The sequence below is a fragment of the Chelonia mydas genome, chromosome 15 (assembly GCF_015237465.2).
Source record: "Chelonia mydas isolate rCheMyd1 chromosome 15, rCheMyd1.pri.v2, whole genome shotgun sequence".
NCBI lineage: Eukaryota > Metazoa > Chordata > Testudines > Cheloniidae > Chelonia > Chelonia mydas.
The window spans coordinates 9750456-9766625 of NC_057856.1; the positions used below are offsets into that span (position 1 = coordinate 9750456).

The window sequence follows — 16170 nt, forward strand, 5'->3', positions numbered from 1 at the left end:
GGAGGATCCTTCCCCCCGCCCAGCACCCAGCCCAGCCGCTGTGATGCGCTCTAGGGCCAGAGCGTTGGCTGTGCGAGTGTGTTCCTGCATCGGTGGAAGGCCAGTCCCCAGACTGGGTTGCGATGACCGCTGTTCAGGCGAGTTCCTGCTCTGGGAACCACCCTGTCTAGGAGGGCAGAGTCCCATTGCTCCCAGACAGGGGGCTGCTGTGTGCCGCCAAGGGCCTGGGATAATAGAAAGAGGCCCGTGAATGGAATTTGTAGATGAGTTTTTGTTTCTCCGTGGAAGTGGGGTTCTTTTGTGCTGCGCCAGATCTCTGATGCCAGCAGGTTCTGGTGCCTTTCCTCTCCCCGCCCCCGCTGCTGGCAGGGGCCCACACATCCCCTCCCCCTTCCCAGGTGCATGCCTATGGCAGCCACCAGGACTGCCAGTGTCCATCACATTTGAAAAGCCCTGCGTGGGCCAGCCCCAGGGAGATGTGAGCACACCCACTACCTCCTCTTGTGTCAGATGCGGCTTGCGGGGATCTCAGCCCTGTCTGTCCGTCTGTCTGTCTGCTGCAGTCTGTGGCCTGAGGACAGCTCTAGTCTTCCATGTCCTTCAGCCCCGCCTCTGCTTGGCAGGAAGCAGGGCGTTATCTGTGCTTTTGGAGTTAGACAGCACGTCACCAGGGCGAGGAAGGGGTGCGGAGCTGGGAGTTGCAGCCGGCGTGAGTCAGGGCGCAGGGATCCCCGCAGGGCACTATGTTGGTGCGCATGCCAATGCTGCACTGATGGGCCCCGCTGTAAGAACCTGGGTAGATAAATAGATGTGATTAGAAATAAGATGCTTGCCCCAACTCAGCGTCTCCCACTGTGGAGGCCAAGCCAAGGGTGTATGTGTGGGGAAGACTTTTTTTATTCGACAGGAAGGAAGAAATAAGCCAACTTGAGCTGTATAAAGGGCAGGATGAACAGAGCAGGAGCGCATCCCCAGTTAGCAGTTACCTGCAGCTCTGGGTAAGAGCTTAGTTATGTACAAAGGCAGCTAATTCTTGCCCCTCATATGCTGTCCTCTTCAGGGTCCAGTGAGGGGAGGAGCATGTGTGGGGTGAAGGCCCAGGGCGTGCCGTACCTGTGAGCCTCTCTGGGCTGGGAAAGGCCCTGGCATGCTGCAGGTCCTACATAATAAATACTGCCAGTGATGGGGATGCAACTGGTTGCTTAGGAACTTCTGACTGTTGCTTCAAATGAGAGGGCTGTGCTGTGTAGGGAAACCCCAGCCCCTTGGGTCTCTTCCCTCATCCGCCCTGAGATGTTTGTTCCCTTTCATTTGTTTTTCAGCAGTCCCGGAAGTTAGAACCAAAGCTCGCCTATGAGTTCCCATTCAGGGCCGGCGCTCCATTGTGCTAAGCATCACAGGCACAAACAGTGAAAAGAGTCCCAGCCCCAGAGAGCTTACAGTTTGCCTGCCTTGTTGTTTAGACTGGGTCTCCAGGGCAGGCACTGCCTCTCGCAATCTGACTGTCTGGGGCCCTGATCTCTGCTGGTGCCTCTAAACGCATCTATAATACAAATAATTCCCACTCTGAGGCTGCGATCTTGGCAGCCGCACTGAGGCTAGGATCTAATTGAAGACAGCGGGAGCTCAGCCTGAATCGGGATGACAGGATTGGGTCTGAAGATCCTACTCTGATACTTGGGGAGTAAGGTTGCCAGGACCTTGCCCCCTGTCTTCTTGCCATGCACTCCACAAATCTTCAGCTGGCAATTTAGTTCCCTATTTGGCCTAATCCTGAAGTTAAACCCCCTCTGATGGCCACTTATCGGTCACTCCACCATTCCCCAGCTTTTTCCCTTTCCATTCCACTGCATCTTCAACTAGTAAATTTCATTATTAATTTTTTTAAAATATAAACCTATCAAAGGCAAACCTGGAATCGCTAAAATTAAATCATTTCAGGCATGGCTGCCCTTTTTTTCTTTCCTTTCCTTTCCTCTTTTTTTTTTTTTTTTTTTGGCCGCTGTAGCTCTTAATCATTTGAAAGCTGGAATGTGCCATTAAATGAAGCCTGTGTTTTTTGTTGCTGATTCATTGCCATTCTTCAGCCCTGCACTGAGAAAGTGAGAGTCCTATAGCACAGAGAAAACCAGACGGTTAATGTAAAGGACGCTTGTGTTTTGGGGCCCCATTGATATTTGAGACTTACAGATAGCCATAAAATGACCTTCTTTTACAGGAACACCCACAAGCCTCCACTGCAGTTGGGGCCATAGTGTGTTCAGAGGAAAGACGGTCCAGTGCTTGGGGCCCTAGCCTGGCACCCAGGAGTCGGTGGTTCAAGTTCCTTCCTCTGCCCCAGATTTTCTGTGTGATTGAACGAGTCACTGAGGCTACATCTGTCGTTGGAGCAAGGGGTGTGATTCTGTAGACATGCTTGTGCACGTGCATGGACAGTAGCAGTGTGGGCGGTGGTGGGCTAGCTGCTCCTAGCACAAACCTGCCCGTGGGTACGTACTCAGGGCCACCAGCCCATCCAGCGAGGTTATTTTTCGCTCGCTAGTTCGATGCAAGCTAGTGCAAGTAGGTCTGCGAGCTGGACTCTCAGCCCTAGCTCCAACTGTAGACATGTAGCTTCAGGGTACGTCTCCACACGTGGCGGCACGTAGCGTACAGACACTGCATGCCAAGCTAGCTCGGCTAGAAGTAGCAGTGTAGTCCGTGAGGCTTGGCTCGGGCGAGTAGAGTGCCCTCCACACCAGAACCCCCAAGGCATAGATGCCACATGGCTTTCTGCGCGCTCAAGCTGTGCCTCCCACATCCACGCTGCTGTGTCCCGCTGCCAGAGCCGTTCCTCGCCACGGGGAAAGACTTCCACGGGGGAAAGGCTCTGGGAAGCTGTCTCCCCGCTTCCGGAGCCTTTCACTGCCTTTCACGTAGCGACGCACCTCAGTAACAAGTGCAAACACAGCCTGCCTTTAGCTATGTCTACGGTCTATGTACGCTACTCGCCGCAGCAAGTGTAGACAAGATCTTAGTCACTCCGTGCCTCAGTTTCCCACCTGTACAATGGGACTAGCACTGCCCTACTTCACAAGGGAGTTGCAAGGATAAATGCATCAAAGATTGTGAGATTGCAATGGGGCCCATATCAGTGCTGAGGTTAGGCTGGGGTAGGCACTGTACATGTAGTAAAAGACAGCCCCTGCCTTAAACAGGCATGGCCACCGAAAGGCAGGAGGGGAAAAGAAAGGCACAAAGGAGTGAAGAGACATCGCCCTAGGTTATGGAGCAGCCAGTGGTGGAAGTGGGATTAGAACCCAGGTCATCTGGTGCCTTTGGGCTACATGGCCTCTCCAAAGTTCTAGTGAAGATGCATTTATAAATAGTTTATAAGGGAATAATAAGTAATCGATGTTTGAATAAATGGCTGATGATTACAGGTTGTTAGGGTCCAGCAGGCCAGTAAGAGACTTCTACCCATCTGTAACACCATCTGCTGAGGGTGCTTATAGCCATTAATAGTTCATACTTATGGCTGCAATGTGCTTAGAACATCTTCTGATTTATTAATCCTTTAACACTACTTATAAATGTATCCTTCAAGTTAAGGGTGACTATGTGGGAAAGCGAATTTAAAGGGGTGTCCAGATTGGAACCCCAGATCTGAACTCTTTGGCTCTGCAGAGTACTGGATCTGAATCTGCCTTGTGGGATTGGTTTCTGGTCAGATCCCAAACTCATTGGGGGTCGGTTTTCTTTCAGGGTCACTTGTAGCCGAAATCTCCCAAGAATAGCTGCTCTGACAAAAATCTTGCCATTCAGGGCCCAAAGTCTCCAGAGATCAAGATCAGGTTTTGACCTGATCAGACTCTAATCCAAGATCAAGCCCTACCCTTGATTTGACCTCGGACCCAACCCCAAACCACAACCTAATCTATATCTGCACTCTCCTTCCTTGGTGCATCTCCACTCAGAACAGAAGTCGCTCAAATAATTTCACGCCCGTTTAGCTTTTCAGATTTGTCAGTACTGCCCACAGGAAACGTTTAACACATCCACCAGCCAGGTAAGGACAGGCTGTCGCTTGTGAGTGGCTCTGTCCTTTCTCTCCTAGTTTACGTAGAGCTATTACTAGACAACGAAAGTCTCTTCTGCCCTGCGGCATTGTAGAGTGAGGTGCTGCTGGGGTCTGTTCCTGCCCCCACCCCTCCACTCCCTTACTCTGCACGTGAGATGGGTGGAGCAGAGGGAGATGGTTCGTGCCAGTGAGAAGGTCCAATGGACTTTCCCAGTGGTTAGTTGGATTTTGATGAGACCTGAGTGCTCAGATGCCATGGTAATGAGCACAGTATAAAAATGGAAAGACGGATGAAATGAAGAGCTGGCTAAGGCTCCAGCCAGATGAGATCAAGGTGCCACCGGTGTAGTCTGAGGGAAGCGGTTACAAGCACACAGCATTCATTATTTAACCACGTTTCTGGGAAGCAGACTTTCACCACTTCCCCAAAGCTGTGTCCTGGGATCCTACCCCTCTCTCTTCAGTCCTTGCACCTTTCTGTCTATATCAGCATGCTGGGCTTGGCACTCGGTACTGATGTAATGGTGTTATGTGGGAGTGGAGTACCGAATGGATCATGCTGCATGCCCCTGTGAGGTTAAGCAGTTATGGGCTAGATTCAGTGCAGGTTCAGGCTATCAGCTTCCATGGGGAAAATGCCGGGGTGGGGGAAGGATTGGCAAGCCTCTGCCTGTGGGGAATCAATAATGACCACAGTGGTCAGCATGGCAGAAATGCCTAGACACATGGAGATGAAGTGCCCAGAGAACTCCATTGCTCCCAGGTGCTGAAAACCCTGAGATGGTGACCCCTACAGAGCAGTAGCATATTGCACCTCCTAATCCAGCAAGGTCAATCTGTATTAGAGACAGATCTGTTGTCTACAGACCCCTCGTGACAATCTGTCTAGATGACCGAGATCCATTGGGGATGAATGTGGCCCACCATGTTTAAATTCAAATTTTATTTGAGGCACATGAATTTGTGTTAGCAGACGCGGTGTATTTGAAATCACCGACTCTGCAAGCTGAGCAGCTGCCCTCCCTTGGCAGCTGAAGTCGAACAAGCTCTTTCCCCCAAGCTGCAAAGAAAAGGGGTGCAGGGCAGATTAGGCTATAATAGGAAGAACTGAAAGCACAAGAAGTCCTGAAAAGGATCATTCACTAGTTAAAATACAAGCCCGATGTGAAAGGGCAAATGAATCTCCATGAAAGAGATGAGATGTTCAGAGAGGAAATTGGAAGCAAATCTGGTGAAAGGTAGTGTTCTTTTTTTTTTTTTTTTTTTTTTTTTTTTTGAGATCTCCTAGGTAAGATCCGGAGAAATAAAGGGTTTTTTAAAAAAAAAAAAAAAAAATCTGTGAAGAACAGCTATATTTAAAAAGAAAAGTCTTCAAAGGAGCAGCTATCCTATTGGAAGCACTACAATTATATAGCGCTCCCTGAAAAGCAGCTTCCATTGAGGCAAATGATGATGAGCGGGGAGGTCATTTATCCTGAGAAGGAACAGGAAGCAATATAGAAACCAAGCAGGCAAAAAGAGAGAAACCACAGAATTTAATACATGGGCTTTGTGGAACCACCACTAAAGAGCCTCCCCTCTCTTTATTCCTTCTGGGGCGCCAAGCGGCATATTGGGCAGGGTCTTTTAGATGAGATCTTACAAACAGAAACCCTGTCTGCTTTTCCTAAATAGCTAGGGTAGCTGTGGTCTAGTGGGTGGAGCACAGGGCTTAGAGTTAGGGGAGGCGGCTCTGTTCTGGGCAGGCTTACAGGCCGGCTCAGGACTGAACGTTCTAAGTTTCTGGCAGTGTTTGGAGTCCATTCCTGAGACTACCAGGTTCATTGACGTGGTTGTGTCTAATGCAGACACAGCCTTACTTTGTGTGTCTCAATTACCCTACCTTTAAAATGGGGAGAATACTGTGCCTTCCCTTTGGGATCTGCAGATGAAGGATGAGACGTAAGTGTGCGGCGCACTGAAGATCCCATGGCATTTTTTTCAGAGTAGGAGCTTGTCTTGCTCATGGTGCAGCTCTGCCAGCAAACTCTTTCGAGTGCAGACAAGGCCTGAGAATGGGATGCCTACAACAGTAGAAATCCAGGGCCAGTCCTCCATCGCCTTGCCCCTTGTGGGGCCATTTACACCAGTGTTGCCATCCTGATCTGGAAATGTTTTATTGTCACTTTGCCACAGGTGTTCTGTGACGGCACAAGCTGCAGGGCGGCAGAGAATCGAATCCCCACTGTGTCTCTTGAGTTTGCTGAAAATTTGGCTGTGACATCTGGAGGGTAGACAGGCCCCAACTTCCCCTCTTCTTCTGTGAAACGAGCAGATCCCAGTAGAAAGGGGCAGCATCACCTTCACAGCATGCTTCCCCTTCTCCAGCCCATCTGGAGCAGCCTCTGTGGGTGAGCCACAGGGTCCCACTTTGCAGGTAGGGAGGGGGCAAGCTGGATAACCCAGTCTCCACCCCCCGTAACGCCTGCCATTACCGCACTGACAACAAACAATGCCATTAACAAGGGCACAGCAGACTGAACCCACTTACACAGTGGCTGCTTTAGGAGCCACTCCCATTTACTTCAGTGGGAGTTGCTTGTACATCGAGCAGCTGCCTAATTAGGCCCCCTGCTGCCTGCTCAGGCCTCATCTGCTTCTAGCCTCCCACAAGGTCAAGGGCTAACGAGCCCGCTGAGCTCCTTGCAGGGTGTGAGTGGGGATCCTGCCCTGGTTTTCTAGATTAATAGATTTCAAGTCCAGAAAGGGGCTGCTGTGATCATCTAGTACAGGGGCAGGCAACCTATGGCACGCAAGTTAATTGTCAGCGGCACTTACGCTGCCCGGGTCCCTGCCAGCGGCGCAGGGGGCTCTGCATTTTAATTTAATTTTAAATGAAGCTTCTTAAACATTTTTAAAGCCTTATTTACTTTACATATAACTATAGTTTAGTTCTATATTATAGACTTATAGAAAGAGACCTAAAAACGTTAAAATATATTACTGGCACACGAAACCTTAAATCAGAGTGAATCAATGAAGACTTGGCACACCACTTCTGAAAGGTTGCCAACCCCTGGGCTAGTCACACAGGCAATAGGGCTGCCCCACAGTAATTCCTGGAGCAGAGCTTTGAAAGGGGAAAAAAAAATCCAGTCTTGATTTAAAACTTGCCAGTGACCGAGAATCCGCCATGGCCCTTGGTAAAACAGGGAGGGCCATGGTTAATCGCCCTCCCTGTTTTAAAATTACACCTTATTTCCAGCCTGAACTGATCTAGCGTCCGCCTCCAGCTACTGGGCTGTTAGACTTTCCTCCACTAGACTGAAGAGTCCATTGTTTGTTTCCCCATGTCGGTACTTACGGACTGTAATCGAGTCACCCCCTCACCTTCTCTTTGTTACGCTAACTAGACTGAGCTAAGAGACATCTTCTACGCCTGGCTGTTTCCTTCTGCGCCTCCCGGGGTGTGCTGGGTTTACATTAACTACTGCAGTGGTGAGCAGGACAAAGCAGGGTTGGGTCCAGGCACCTCCCAGCTCTTGGGCAGTTAAGGTCCAGGTCTGAAGTTTGAGCCACTGAGAAGTAGGTATTTGAGCTCACCTGGTGGCCTGGCAAAGCCTTGGCAGGACCCCAGCTGGTGAATGGCTGCAGGACCCAGCAGTTGTCCCCTTTAGAATGAGCCACCTTCTGACTGCAGAGGCAGAGGGAGTTAGAAAGCACCCCACAGCTCCAGGAGAAGGCCTAAGTACTGCTCTTGTTTGTATTATGGTTGGGCCTGGAGCTCCAGGATCCATTCTGCAAGGCACTGCACTAACCCAGTGAAACCCAAAGAGCTGAGCATCTAAACAGACAAGACCGGTGGGAAGAGAAACAGAGGACAATGACTTACCCAAGGTTATTCAGCAGAGCCAGGACTAGAACCCAGGTCTTTCAACTCTCCAGCCAACACCCTATATTCTCTAGTCCAATCTGCTGCTCCAGGGCACATTGTTGGAAGCACCAGCTTCATTTGTTTCCCTTGTTATCAAAGTAAGCCACTGTGTCAGACAGAGCAGCGCTGGGGATGCTGATGTATTCACCGAGAAGACTGGCTGGCAGGATAGTACACACGGTTTCAAGGCTGTCTCATCTCTGTTGTGCTGTGTTCCCTCATTAATCACCCTATAAAAGGGGACCCAGACGCCTCGTGCCAACAGCAAATGTGAAATCTTTGTCGTTGGCCACATCTCCTCTACTATACATCATCTCCTGTCCTCAGGGACGCGGGCAGGGATATCTTCATTTCCCTTTGTGGCAAAGGTAAACCACAACAAAATGCTCAGCCCTCTGATGCTGAGTGTACTAGCCAGAAAGATGTCAGGGCTGATGGTGTCTGGGGCTAGTGGGCGGTGATAGGCAGGCTTCCTCTGCACAGCTCCCCGACGGCCATCACTCCTGTCCTGGGATACCCCTTCCATTCCTATATGCCTCCCCAGATTGTGATAGAGATGCCAGTGTCTTGCTATCCAAACAGAGCCCTGACATTGCCCCTGATCACTCAGTTCCCTGGAGCCCGTGTCCCTTGCTGGGCTGCAAATCTGCAAGTCTGATAGAATGGAGCCAGTGCCGCCTTGTCACAAAATTAACAGAAAGAGAAACCCTGTAGGGCATTGCCGTACCTGCTGGGAGTCACTTCTGCTGTCAGCTGATTGAGTCCTCAGCTGCTACCAACATGAGATTGTTTCTGTCTGCAATAGAAATAAACAGTCGCCCGAGACCGGGAGCAAGGTAGCCCTGGGTAAAAAGAACCCACAAGAGCTAAGACCTACAGTAATGCATAAAGCCAGGAAAAATAGCTACAGGGCATCTGTTTCTGAGCATTTTATCCAGTTCTTATGCTGACTGGGAAAGACCCTCGTGTGATGCAGACTCAGTGGTTTGGAAGGGAGCCCATGTGGACGTGGGTCAACCCACAAGGATTCTGATGCCCATTTTTGGGTGTGTCTGTTGGGCCGTACTGGTTGTGAACAATGGATCTTGCTCCCAACTGAGCTGGTAGACGTCGGCTTTTAGCCCACAGATGTGGCCTTTGAGGGGCTGTTCTTCATATTGGAAGGAAGGCCCTTCCTCACCAAACTGGTGATGGGAGACACTGTCGGTGTGTGACAGAACTGGGTGCATGGCTCTGTGGTTTTGCAGAGGGCTGCATGATGCAGGTGCTAGTTGAAAGCTCTTTATGGAGCTGCCTGTTCTCTGAGCATGCTGGTGCAGGGACACAGAGGGAGTCATTTCCCTTCCACCATTACCATCAGGAGCATAAAGCCTCATCCCTGTACAGAGGATCCTTGCTGCTCTTGCAATGCTCTGCACCCAGAATCTTGTGGTAGGGGAACTTCTAACAGTTCAGAGGATCAGTCTGGAAAATCACCCCAAAGGTCATTTGCTTCCCCTGACCTTACCCAAAATATCCAACCCGCTTGGGTCATGTCACAGTTTTGGGGCTCAAGCCCTCCATGGGAATGGCCCATGTTACCTTGTGGGATCGCCTCACCCCACATGTGCATGGCTGCCTGCTATGGCTATCTTCCACTGGAACAACAGAATTTTCACCAAGGAGTCAGACCCCTGAGCAGACACACAACTCTCTTGGTGCCCGGGCCGTGAATCTGGAACTCACTTTCTGAGGAGATGAAGCTGGCCATGAGCCTCAGAGCACAGCACAGGGTCTTATCAGCCACTCGGAGATCTGTCAGACCTGTACCAGCATCAGACTGTTCAGGGCATTGCTTTTAGCTGCCTCTGTTTGGTCACCGGCTCACAGCAATGTTGCAAAATATGCCATCTTGTCTGACTAAGCCAGGCTCTTCTTAGACAGAAGGAAAAAGGGGAAAGAAAGGAAAAAGTAGTAAGGTAGGTAAAGAAAAGGACACACTGGGGTGAGGGGTGGACAAAGTCTCACATCCCAGGACGTGTTAGGAATTTAGCCAGAGCCGGTGGAGGTGGCAATGTCATCTGACATCCTGACCTGATCGGCCAGAGAGAGGGAGTATCTCAGGGCTAGGAGAGAGAAGGTCCCAGGAGACAGTGGGGGTTGCAGCCATGATGATGAAGCTCACTCCAGTGGTGAAATTTTCTCACCAGGTCTTTAAGGACCCCCAAAGGGAGTGATGGGCGGAATAGCCTCTCATTACTGTGTCCACCAGTTAGGCCTAATTTCTGATGTGTCTATTTTGGTTCATTGATTTTTCCCACCCCACATTTTTCTTCTTCACCAGCCACAGTCTTTACACAGTCCTCAAGCTGTATCAGGAGGCCTCTTTGTTTGGACTAATTCAGTCGTTTTGTCCCTTTTCCGGCACCTTTTCGAATCAGGATTTGTTGTTATAGGCTACTGTGACACCTTATGAACTCCCATTCGCGTTTCACAGAGGGGCTCACAGAGGGGCTCATTTGTAGGCCGGCTATTACAACAGCTCCCAGCACACCATATGGGGCTGGATAGCCATCCTCCCATGCAGAGCAGGTGCGCACATGGCAAACAGGCAAGGCAAGGCTGAGACTACCTGAGCAGTCACAAGATATGTCTACACTGTGATTAAAAACCCTCATGTCTAACTGAAGTGTAGACATACCCATAGAGGCTCTGCTGCCTGGCTGGGAGCAGTCCTACACCCCAGCACCTGAGGGACTCCCCAACCCGTAGCTCAGGCTGGATGCTGGGGAAGAGAGTTTGGGGCTAATTGCTTAGCTGATGACACATATTTAATATTTCATGGATAATTCATGGCTCTTCATTAACAAAAATATGAACAAAATAATTATAGCCTTGATCTCAGTTCGGGGTGGGGAGGCAAAGGGGGGTGGGACCTGATCAGAATAAATTTGAATGCTTCCATGAATTATTAACATGAAGCAAAGGAAGAGCAAACAGGTTTCTAAATGTTGTAATGTGTATTGGGAGAGAAGTCTGGTTCAGAGCCGAAGGAAGCATCCCTCAGAGCTTTAGCATGGCTGAGTGTTGCGTCACCTCCTTGGAGTGTTTGTGTTCAAAACAAGTGGCATGCAATCCCAGAGGAACAGAGTACAGTAAATGAGTACAAGCATCTGAAGGAAAAAGCTCAGCTGAGCTATGATTTAAAGGGGTGCTTTCACAGTGGATTTCACTTTCCAAGTTTAGCCATAGAGAGATTCCCTCTGTCAATATATTTCTGTATTGATTTCTCCAATTATGGAAGATCATTTGAGTTTGAACGAGAGATGGGCCTGAAGTGCTAGATACAGCACTCCGACATGGCTTCGAGATGTTTGGATATAGGATTTGGTTTGGATCATTTTACAGAGGCAGGATGTGGTGTATGTAGCGTGCGGCTGCAATCCGTTGAATTTTTTTGTGTGTGCTTCACCTTTTCACATTCAATAACTCTGCTTGTCTGCAGCGATGGCAGCCATTTTGTTCTCTGAATCCCTGAAGCATGTAACACAGGAGATGCACACACTGTGCTCTCTCTCTCATAGAGACTCTGTGTGTGTGTGTGTGTGTGTGTGTGTGTGTGTTTCCTTTCTTGTTGCTGGCTTTCTTTAATTTAGAGTGAAGGTAGATGGCTGCTCTGTGTGTGTGGTGAAAAGCAAAAGTTGGGTTTTGAATTTTGGGTCTAGATCACAATATGTACTTCACCAGAGTCGAAAGGGCTTTTCTGATGTAGGGATCTGGTTCAGACCCACATCCAGCACAAATAATCATGTGAGCGGTAAACAAGTTGGTGTGTTTTGAATTTTTTTTTTTTCCCCTTGGTACCTAACTCCGTCTTTAAAAAGACTGAATCTAGACGCCTGATCTCCAAGAATACTGACATGCCCTGGGTCTGAACAAGGAAATCAATCAATTATTCAGCATCAGGTATGTGGGGGGAGCAGCAGCTCAGCCATTCAACTGTGTCATTAACAGTGAAGGGACAAACTGCACAGCCTCAGGGGAGCATCGGTAACTCCAGCAGGAAAGAATATAGCTGTTTCTCTTATACTTATGCCACATTCATTGCAGGAAACTCTCACAAAGCAGCAGGCGATGTGAAGAGGTGGATTGTCCATGCGGGGTCCTGCAGAAATAGTCATGCAACCAGCATGGGCGTGAAATTGAGCATTCATGTGTCCGTGCAAAACTGGTAACCATTACGTAGGCTCACCGGCTGTGTGTGTCATAGCTGAGTTTCTTTGCATTTGTGCTTGCATTTTTCACAGCCCTTTCTGTAAATGCCTTTGGGAGTCAGTTATGGGACTGAAATAATGAGGGATCTGATCTTGTCTTTGTGATTCAGCTCCTGTGTGGGGGAAATACACGAGTGAGTCCAGATCTTGTGTTGCTGTGAACTCAAGTCTCACTACTGGGGGAGGAAGCTATAGAATTCGGAGAGGTTCGGATTTATTGCAAAGTGGAATGCACAGCCCTAGTAATTACATATGCAAATGGACACTTGTGCATGCTTTTTTTTGTCTGGTTGTTTTTTTTTTTCAGGATCACCCATTACACCCTTCTTTGCCATCAGCTATCACAGGCTCAGTCCTGCAAGGAGCTAAGCGCTCGGGCCTGGTCCACCGAAACACTTTAATCCATACAGCTTTGAGCCCTATAGGTGTATCACAGTCACATTAGCACATTAGAGCTTTCCCATTGTTATGAATATGATTTGAGAACTGAAATATATAGAGCAGAAATAAACAACCATGTAATCTAGGGCTATAACACTATCCAAGGGTCCTGATGCCTAGAGCTTCACTTGCAAGGTCTTTTAATGGCACGCAAAACTTTCCATGGGACTATGTATTTTTGTGTCACCTAGTCCCAAAATAATCTAATAGGTCTCTCTCTCCCTCCAGGCTGATATCTTCAAGGCTCTTGCAAGATCCCTTGCAATGCTGGCTTTATTTAACCATCTTCTGTTCTGCCTCCAAGCAATTTGAGGTGGCTTGAGCTCTAGCTTCAGTGGGGCACGTTAGCTTTTGCTACATGGATTGCTAGAAGTTGGTTGGCTTCAACAAGCAGGCCCCTCTGGCAATCAATACATCCATTCGTGAGCGGGAACCAGAAGTGGAAAGGACATTGTCACTAAATGAGAGAGAGGTGCATGGGGGGAGGCGGGAGCGGCATCGAGGCCTCCTGATACCTGGAAATGGAGTCGCTATATCATGTGCCTCAAGAATGATTATGAATAAAGAGAATTTGGCTCTGGAAACAGCCTATCTGTGCTGTACTAGTGCGAGTTTATGAGGCTAGGGATTGGGTTGATAGTGCTTCCGATCAGGTTTTCAAGCATGTGTTTGGTGCCTTTACACCCCTTGATGTTTAATTCCTAATTCCAGGAGGGAGGGAGAGGGTGAGGGTCACGGTACCATATGGCCATCCACTCTGCCAACATAAATGGCTGAAAAACACTCAGAGAACCAAGGGCTTTTACCAGAAAATTGCAGGGGGAGGGAGGTAGCTCAATGATTTGAACACTGGCCTGCTAAACCCAGGGTTGTGAGTTCAATCCTTGAGGGGGCCATTTAGGGATATGGGGTAAAAATCTGTTGGATGATTTAATTGGGGATTGGTCCTGCTTTAAGCAGGGGGTTGGACTAAATGATCTCCTCAGGTCCCTTCCAACCCTGATAGTCTATGATTTCCACTGCCAACAGCTGGGATGCTACTGTTCCTGCAATGCACTTGTGGTTTCATTTGGGGAAGGCCTCAGTCGTGAGTTAGCAATCAACAAACCCCAGACACCAGCCCCTACCGGTCTTGCTGCGGTCAAGAGACAATTGGCTTTACCCTTCCCGGCAGCTGTCTGCCTTGTCAAGGAGCGGGCCAGCAGGAGTGACAGGCTCCATCGACTCGGGCTGTTATCTGAGCGGCCACAGCCAGCAGTCCCCTTCTGCCGCTTTTGTCTGTCCATCAGCAGCATGTTTACTGAGTTAATGAAGTGCTCCGGTGTGAGGGAGACGGAGAAAAAAGGCTGCCCGATAAACCATCCTAAAGGGAAGAAAGAAGCAGCAATAACTGGATCTGCATGGCAGGCTGTTGGGGGAGAAATGGAGGTGGGAACAAAGGAAGCTGATGTTTTTGTTCCAGAGATACCAGAGATCTGGGAGCCCAACCCTTATGGGGGGAAATGAAACGCCAGGGCTGTGGGGTTTGGACTTGGAGAATCGTGCTCAGACAAAGTGAATGTATTAGTAAATAATGGGTCACAGCGTTCAAACTATGTCAGTTACTTTCATCCGGGTTAGGGGCCTGTGAGTGGCCCAGCAGAGGCCAGCAGCATGGGGCCAAATGCTGCTCCTGCCGCCCCCCCGAGGAAGCTTGCACCTGCATAAGAGAAGCTAGGCTTGGATCAGTTCTCTCTTGGCCACCCCACGTCAGCTGAGTCTAATGCACCCCCGTGCCTTAACTCATTTGTCTGTCTCCTAAACATACCCAAGCATCCACAGTCCCAGTTCCCAGGTGCATGGGGCTGCATTGCAGAGGGAGGTATGGGGCAGGTTAGGGGAGCTACAAGGTACCCACCAGCCCAGTGTCATGCAGTGGTCGGAAGCCCTCGCTTCCTGCAAATTCACCCCCCACCACACACACACACACACTTTAAATATAGAAAGAAAGATGTGTTTTTAATGGGCTGGATCTGGAGAGCTGGGAAGCCCCTGCAGCCTCTAATGGCTTCACTCCCTACAGTCTCAGCACAGGAACCTGTCCCCAACTGCCCCTGCAAAGATGAAAGACACAGAGATCATGTACATATGCGGGTGAGGAGGTAAAGAAGTTAAAAACCACCTGAGTGCCGCCTAATGGCGCTCCCCTCGCAGGCCTTGTTTTAGTCCCAGTGTTAGCCACCAAACTCCAGTCAGGACCCGAGATCCATTAATAGCCAGCTGGGCTGCTGCCAGTGGCAGACTTTATTCCTCCACCCCTTGACTTTTACTCTCGGAGTGTGGCATTTAATGGTCATTTCTAATGATGGGCGAGACTCCTGCGGAGCAGATCACTACAGGAGGAGGTGTGGCTTGAGCTCTGTGAAAATGCACCTGACAGCTTCCTTCTAGGTGCACCCTGGCCTGATGTAATTAGCCTTGGTATCCTGGGTGCAAATTAAGTGTGATCAGCATATGCTGGTGCAAGCTGTAGCTACTTGCTTGATTGCTCAGGGGCACTGGGGGATTCACCCTGAGGTCCCTTTTTGTGCGGAAATCATTGCTAGGAGGGAGGCTGGGTGGGTGTGGCAGGATCATTGTGCAGTCAATAGGAGTGATTTAATGATAAAACACTGGAATCGGTTTGAAACGAGCTGGATTCAGTTCAGGTTTTGTTATTTCCTGCTGACTCATTCCTTTGTCTCCGATTCTCTGCCCACTCACATGGGCCATGGATACTGGGGCTAGTTAGAAGAAAACCTATAGGGCGTGGGATCATAGCAGTTGGAGATGGAACAAGCTGATAAACTCTTCAAGTCCACTCCATTCCTCAAACCCTCTGCCAGGGCCCAGTATAATCACCTGGAGGGGGCCCATTGCTGCTCATGGTGTGGCACCATGATTTGCACATGGTAGCTAAGGATTCTGGGAGGAAGTGGCTATTAGGCTGGCATGTGGGTTCCTGAGAAGTGAAATGGGGCGCGCTATCTTGGCTTCAGATAAGCAAGTGCTGTTCCCACTGAACTCAATGGGCCAGATACTGGGACAGGGCTGCCCCTGTCTGGGACTGCACTTCCCAGCCCTGAGGGCTCTGAGGTATGCTACAAAGGAAAGTTGCTTGCCCCAGAAGTTACCCCTGCAGTAAAAACTGGGGAGGAGAGGGTTAATTGTTCCGTGAAGCTCTTGGAACAAAGAGCTAGCTCTGCTGGATTGTGTAATTGGGCTGAAGGCAAGTTCGTTCCCTGATTGATATAAACTGAAAGGAGGATCCCAAAGGCTCAACCCCCTGGAGGGCTTCTGCTGTGAAAATGTGTCCCCTGCTGCTTGCCGCCGCTGCTGGAATTGGGTCTCTCTCTGACTTGGACACCAGAGGAAACCTGGGCTCAGATTTCATTTCTGCAGTGAGATGGGCGCCGAATGCTGTGGCAGACTGGGAGGCCTAGCCGATAGCCACAGCCTGAGCTTTCCGCTGAGGGCTGCAAACC

The 16170-nt window shown here is 49.6% G+C and overlaps 1 protein-coding gene and 1 long non-coding RNA gene across 4 annotated transcripts in view; both read left to right on the forward strand.

Annotated features, from left to right (window-relative positions):
- Positions 1-16170, forward strand: part of SRRM4 (serine/arginine repetitive matrix 4) — a 288447-nt gene that overhangs the window by 179052 nt on the left and 93225 nt on the right. The gene's annotated exons all lie outside the window — the stretch shown is intronic.
- LOC122463053 lies at positions 11412-13227 on the forward strand. The gene is made up of 3 exons (XR_006286031.1): positions 11412-11918; positions 12063-12183; positions 12896-13227. It is a non-coding gene; the product is annotated as an uncharacterized LOC122463053 (long non-coding RNA).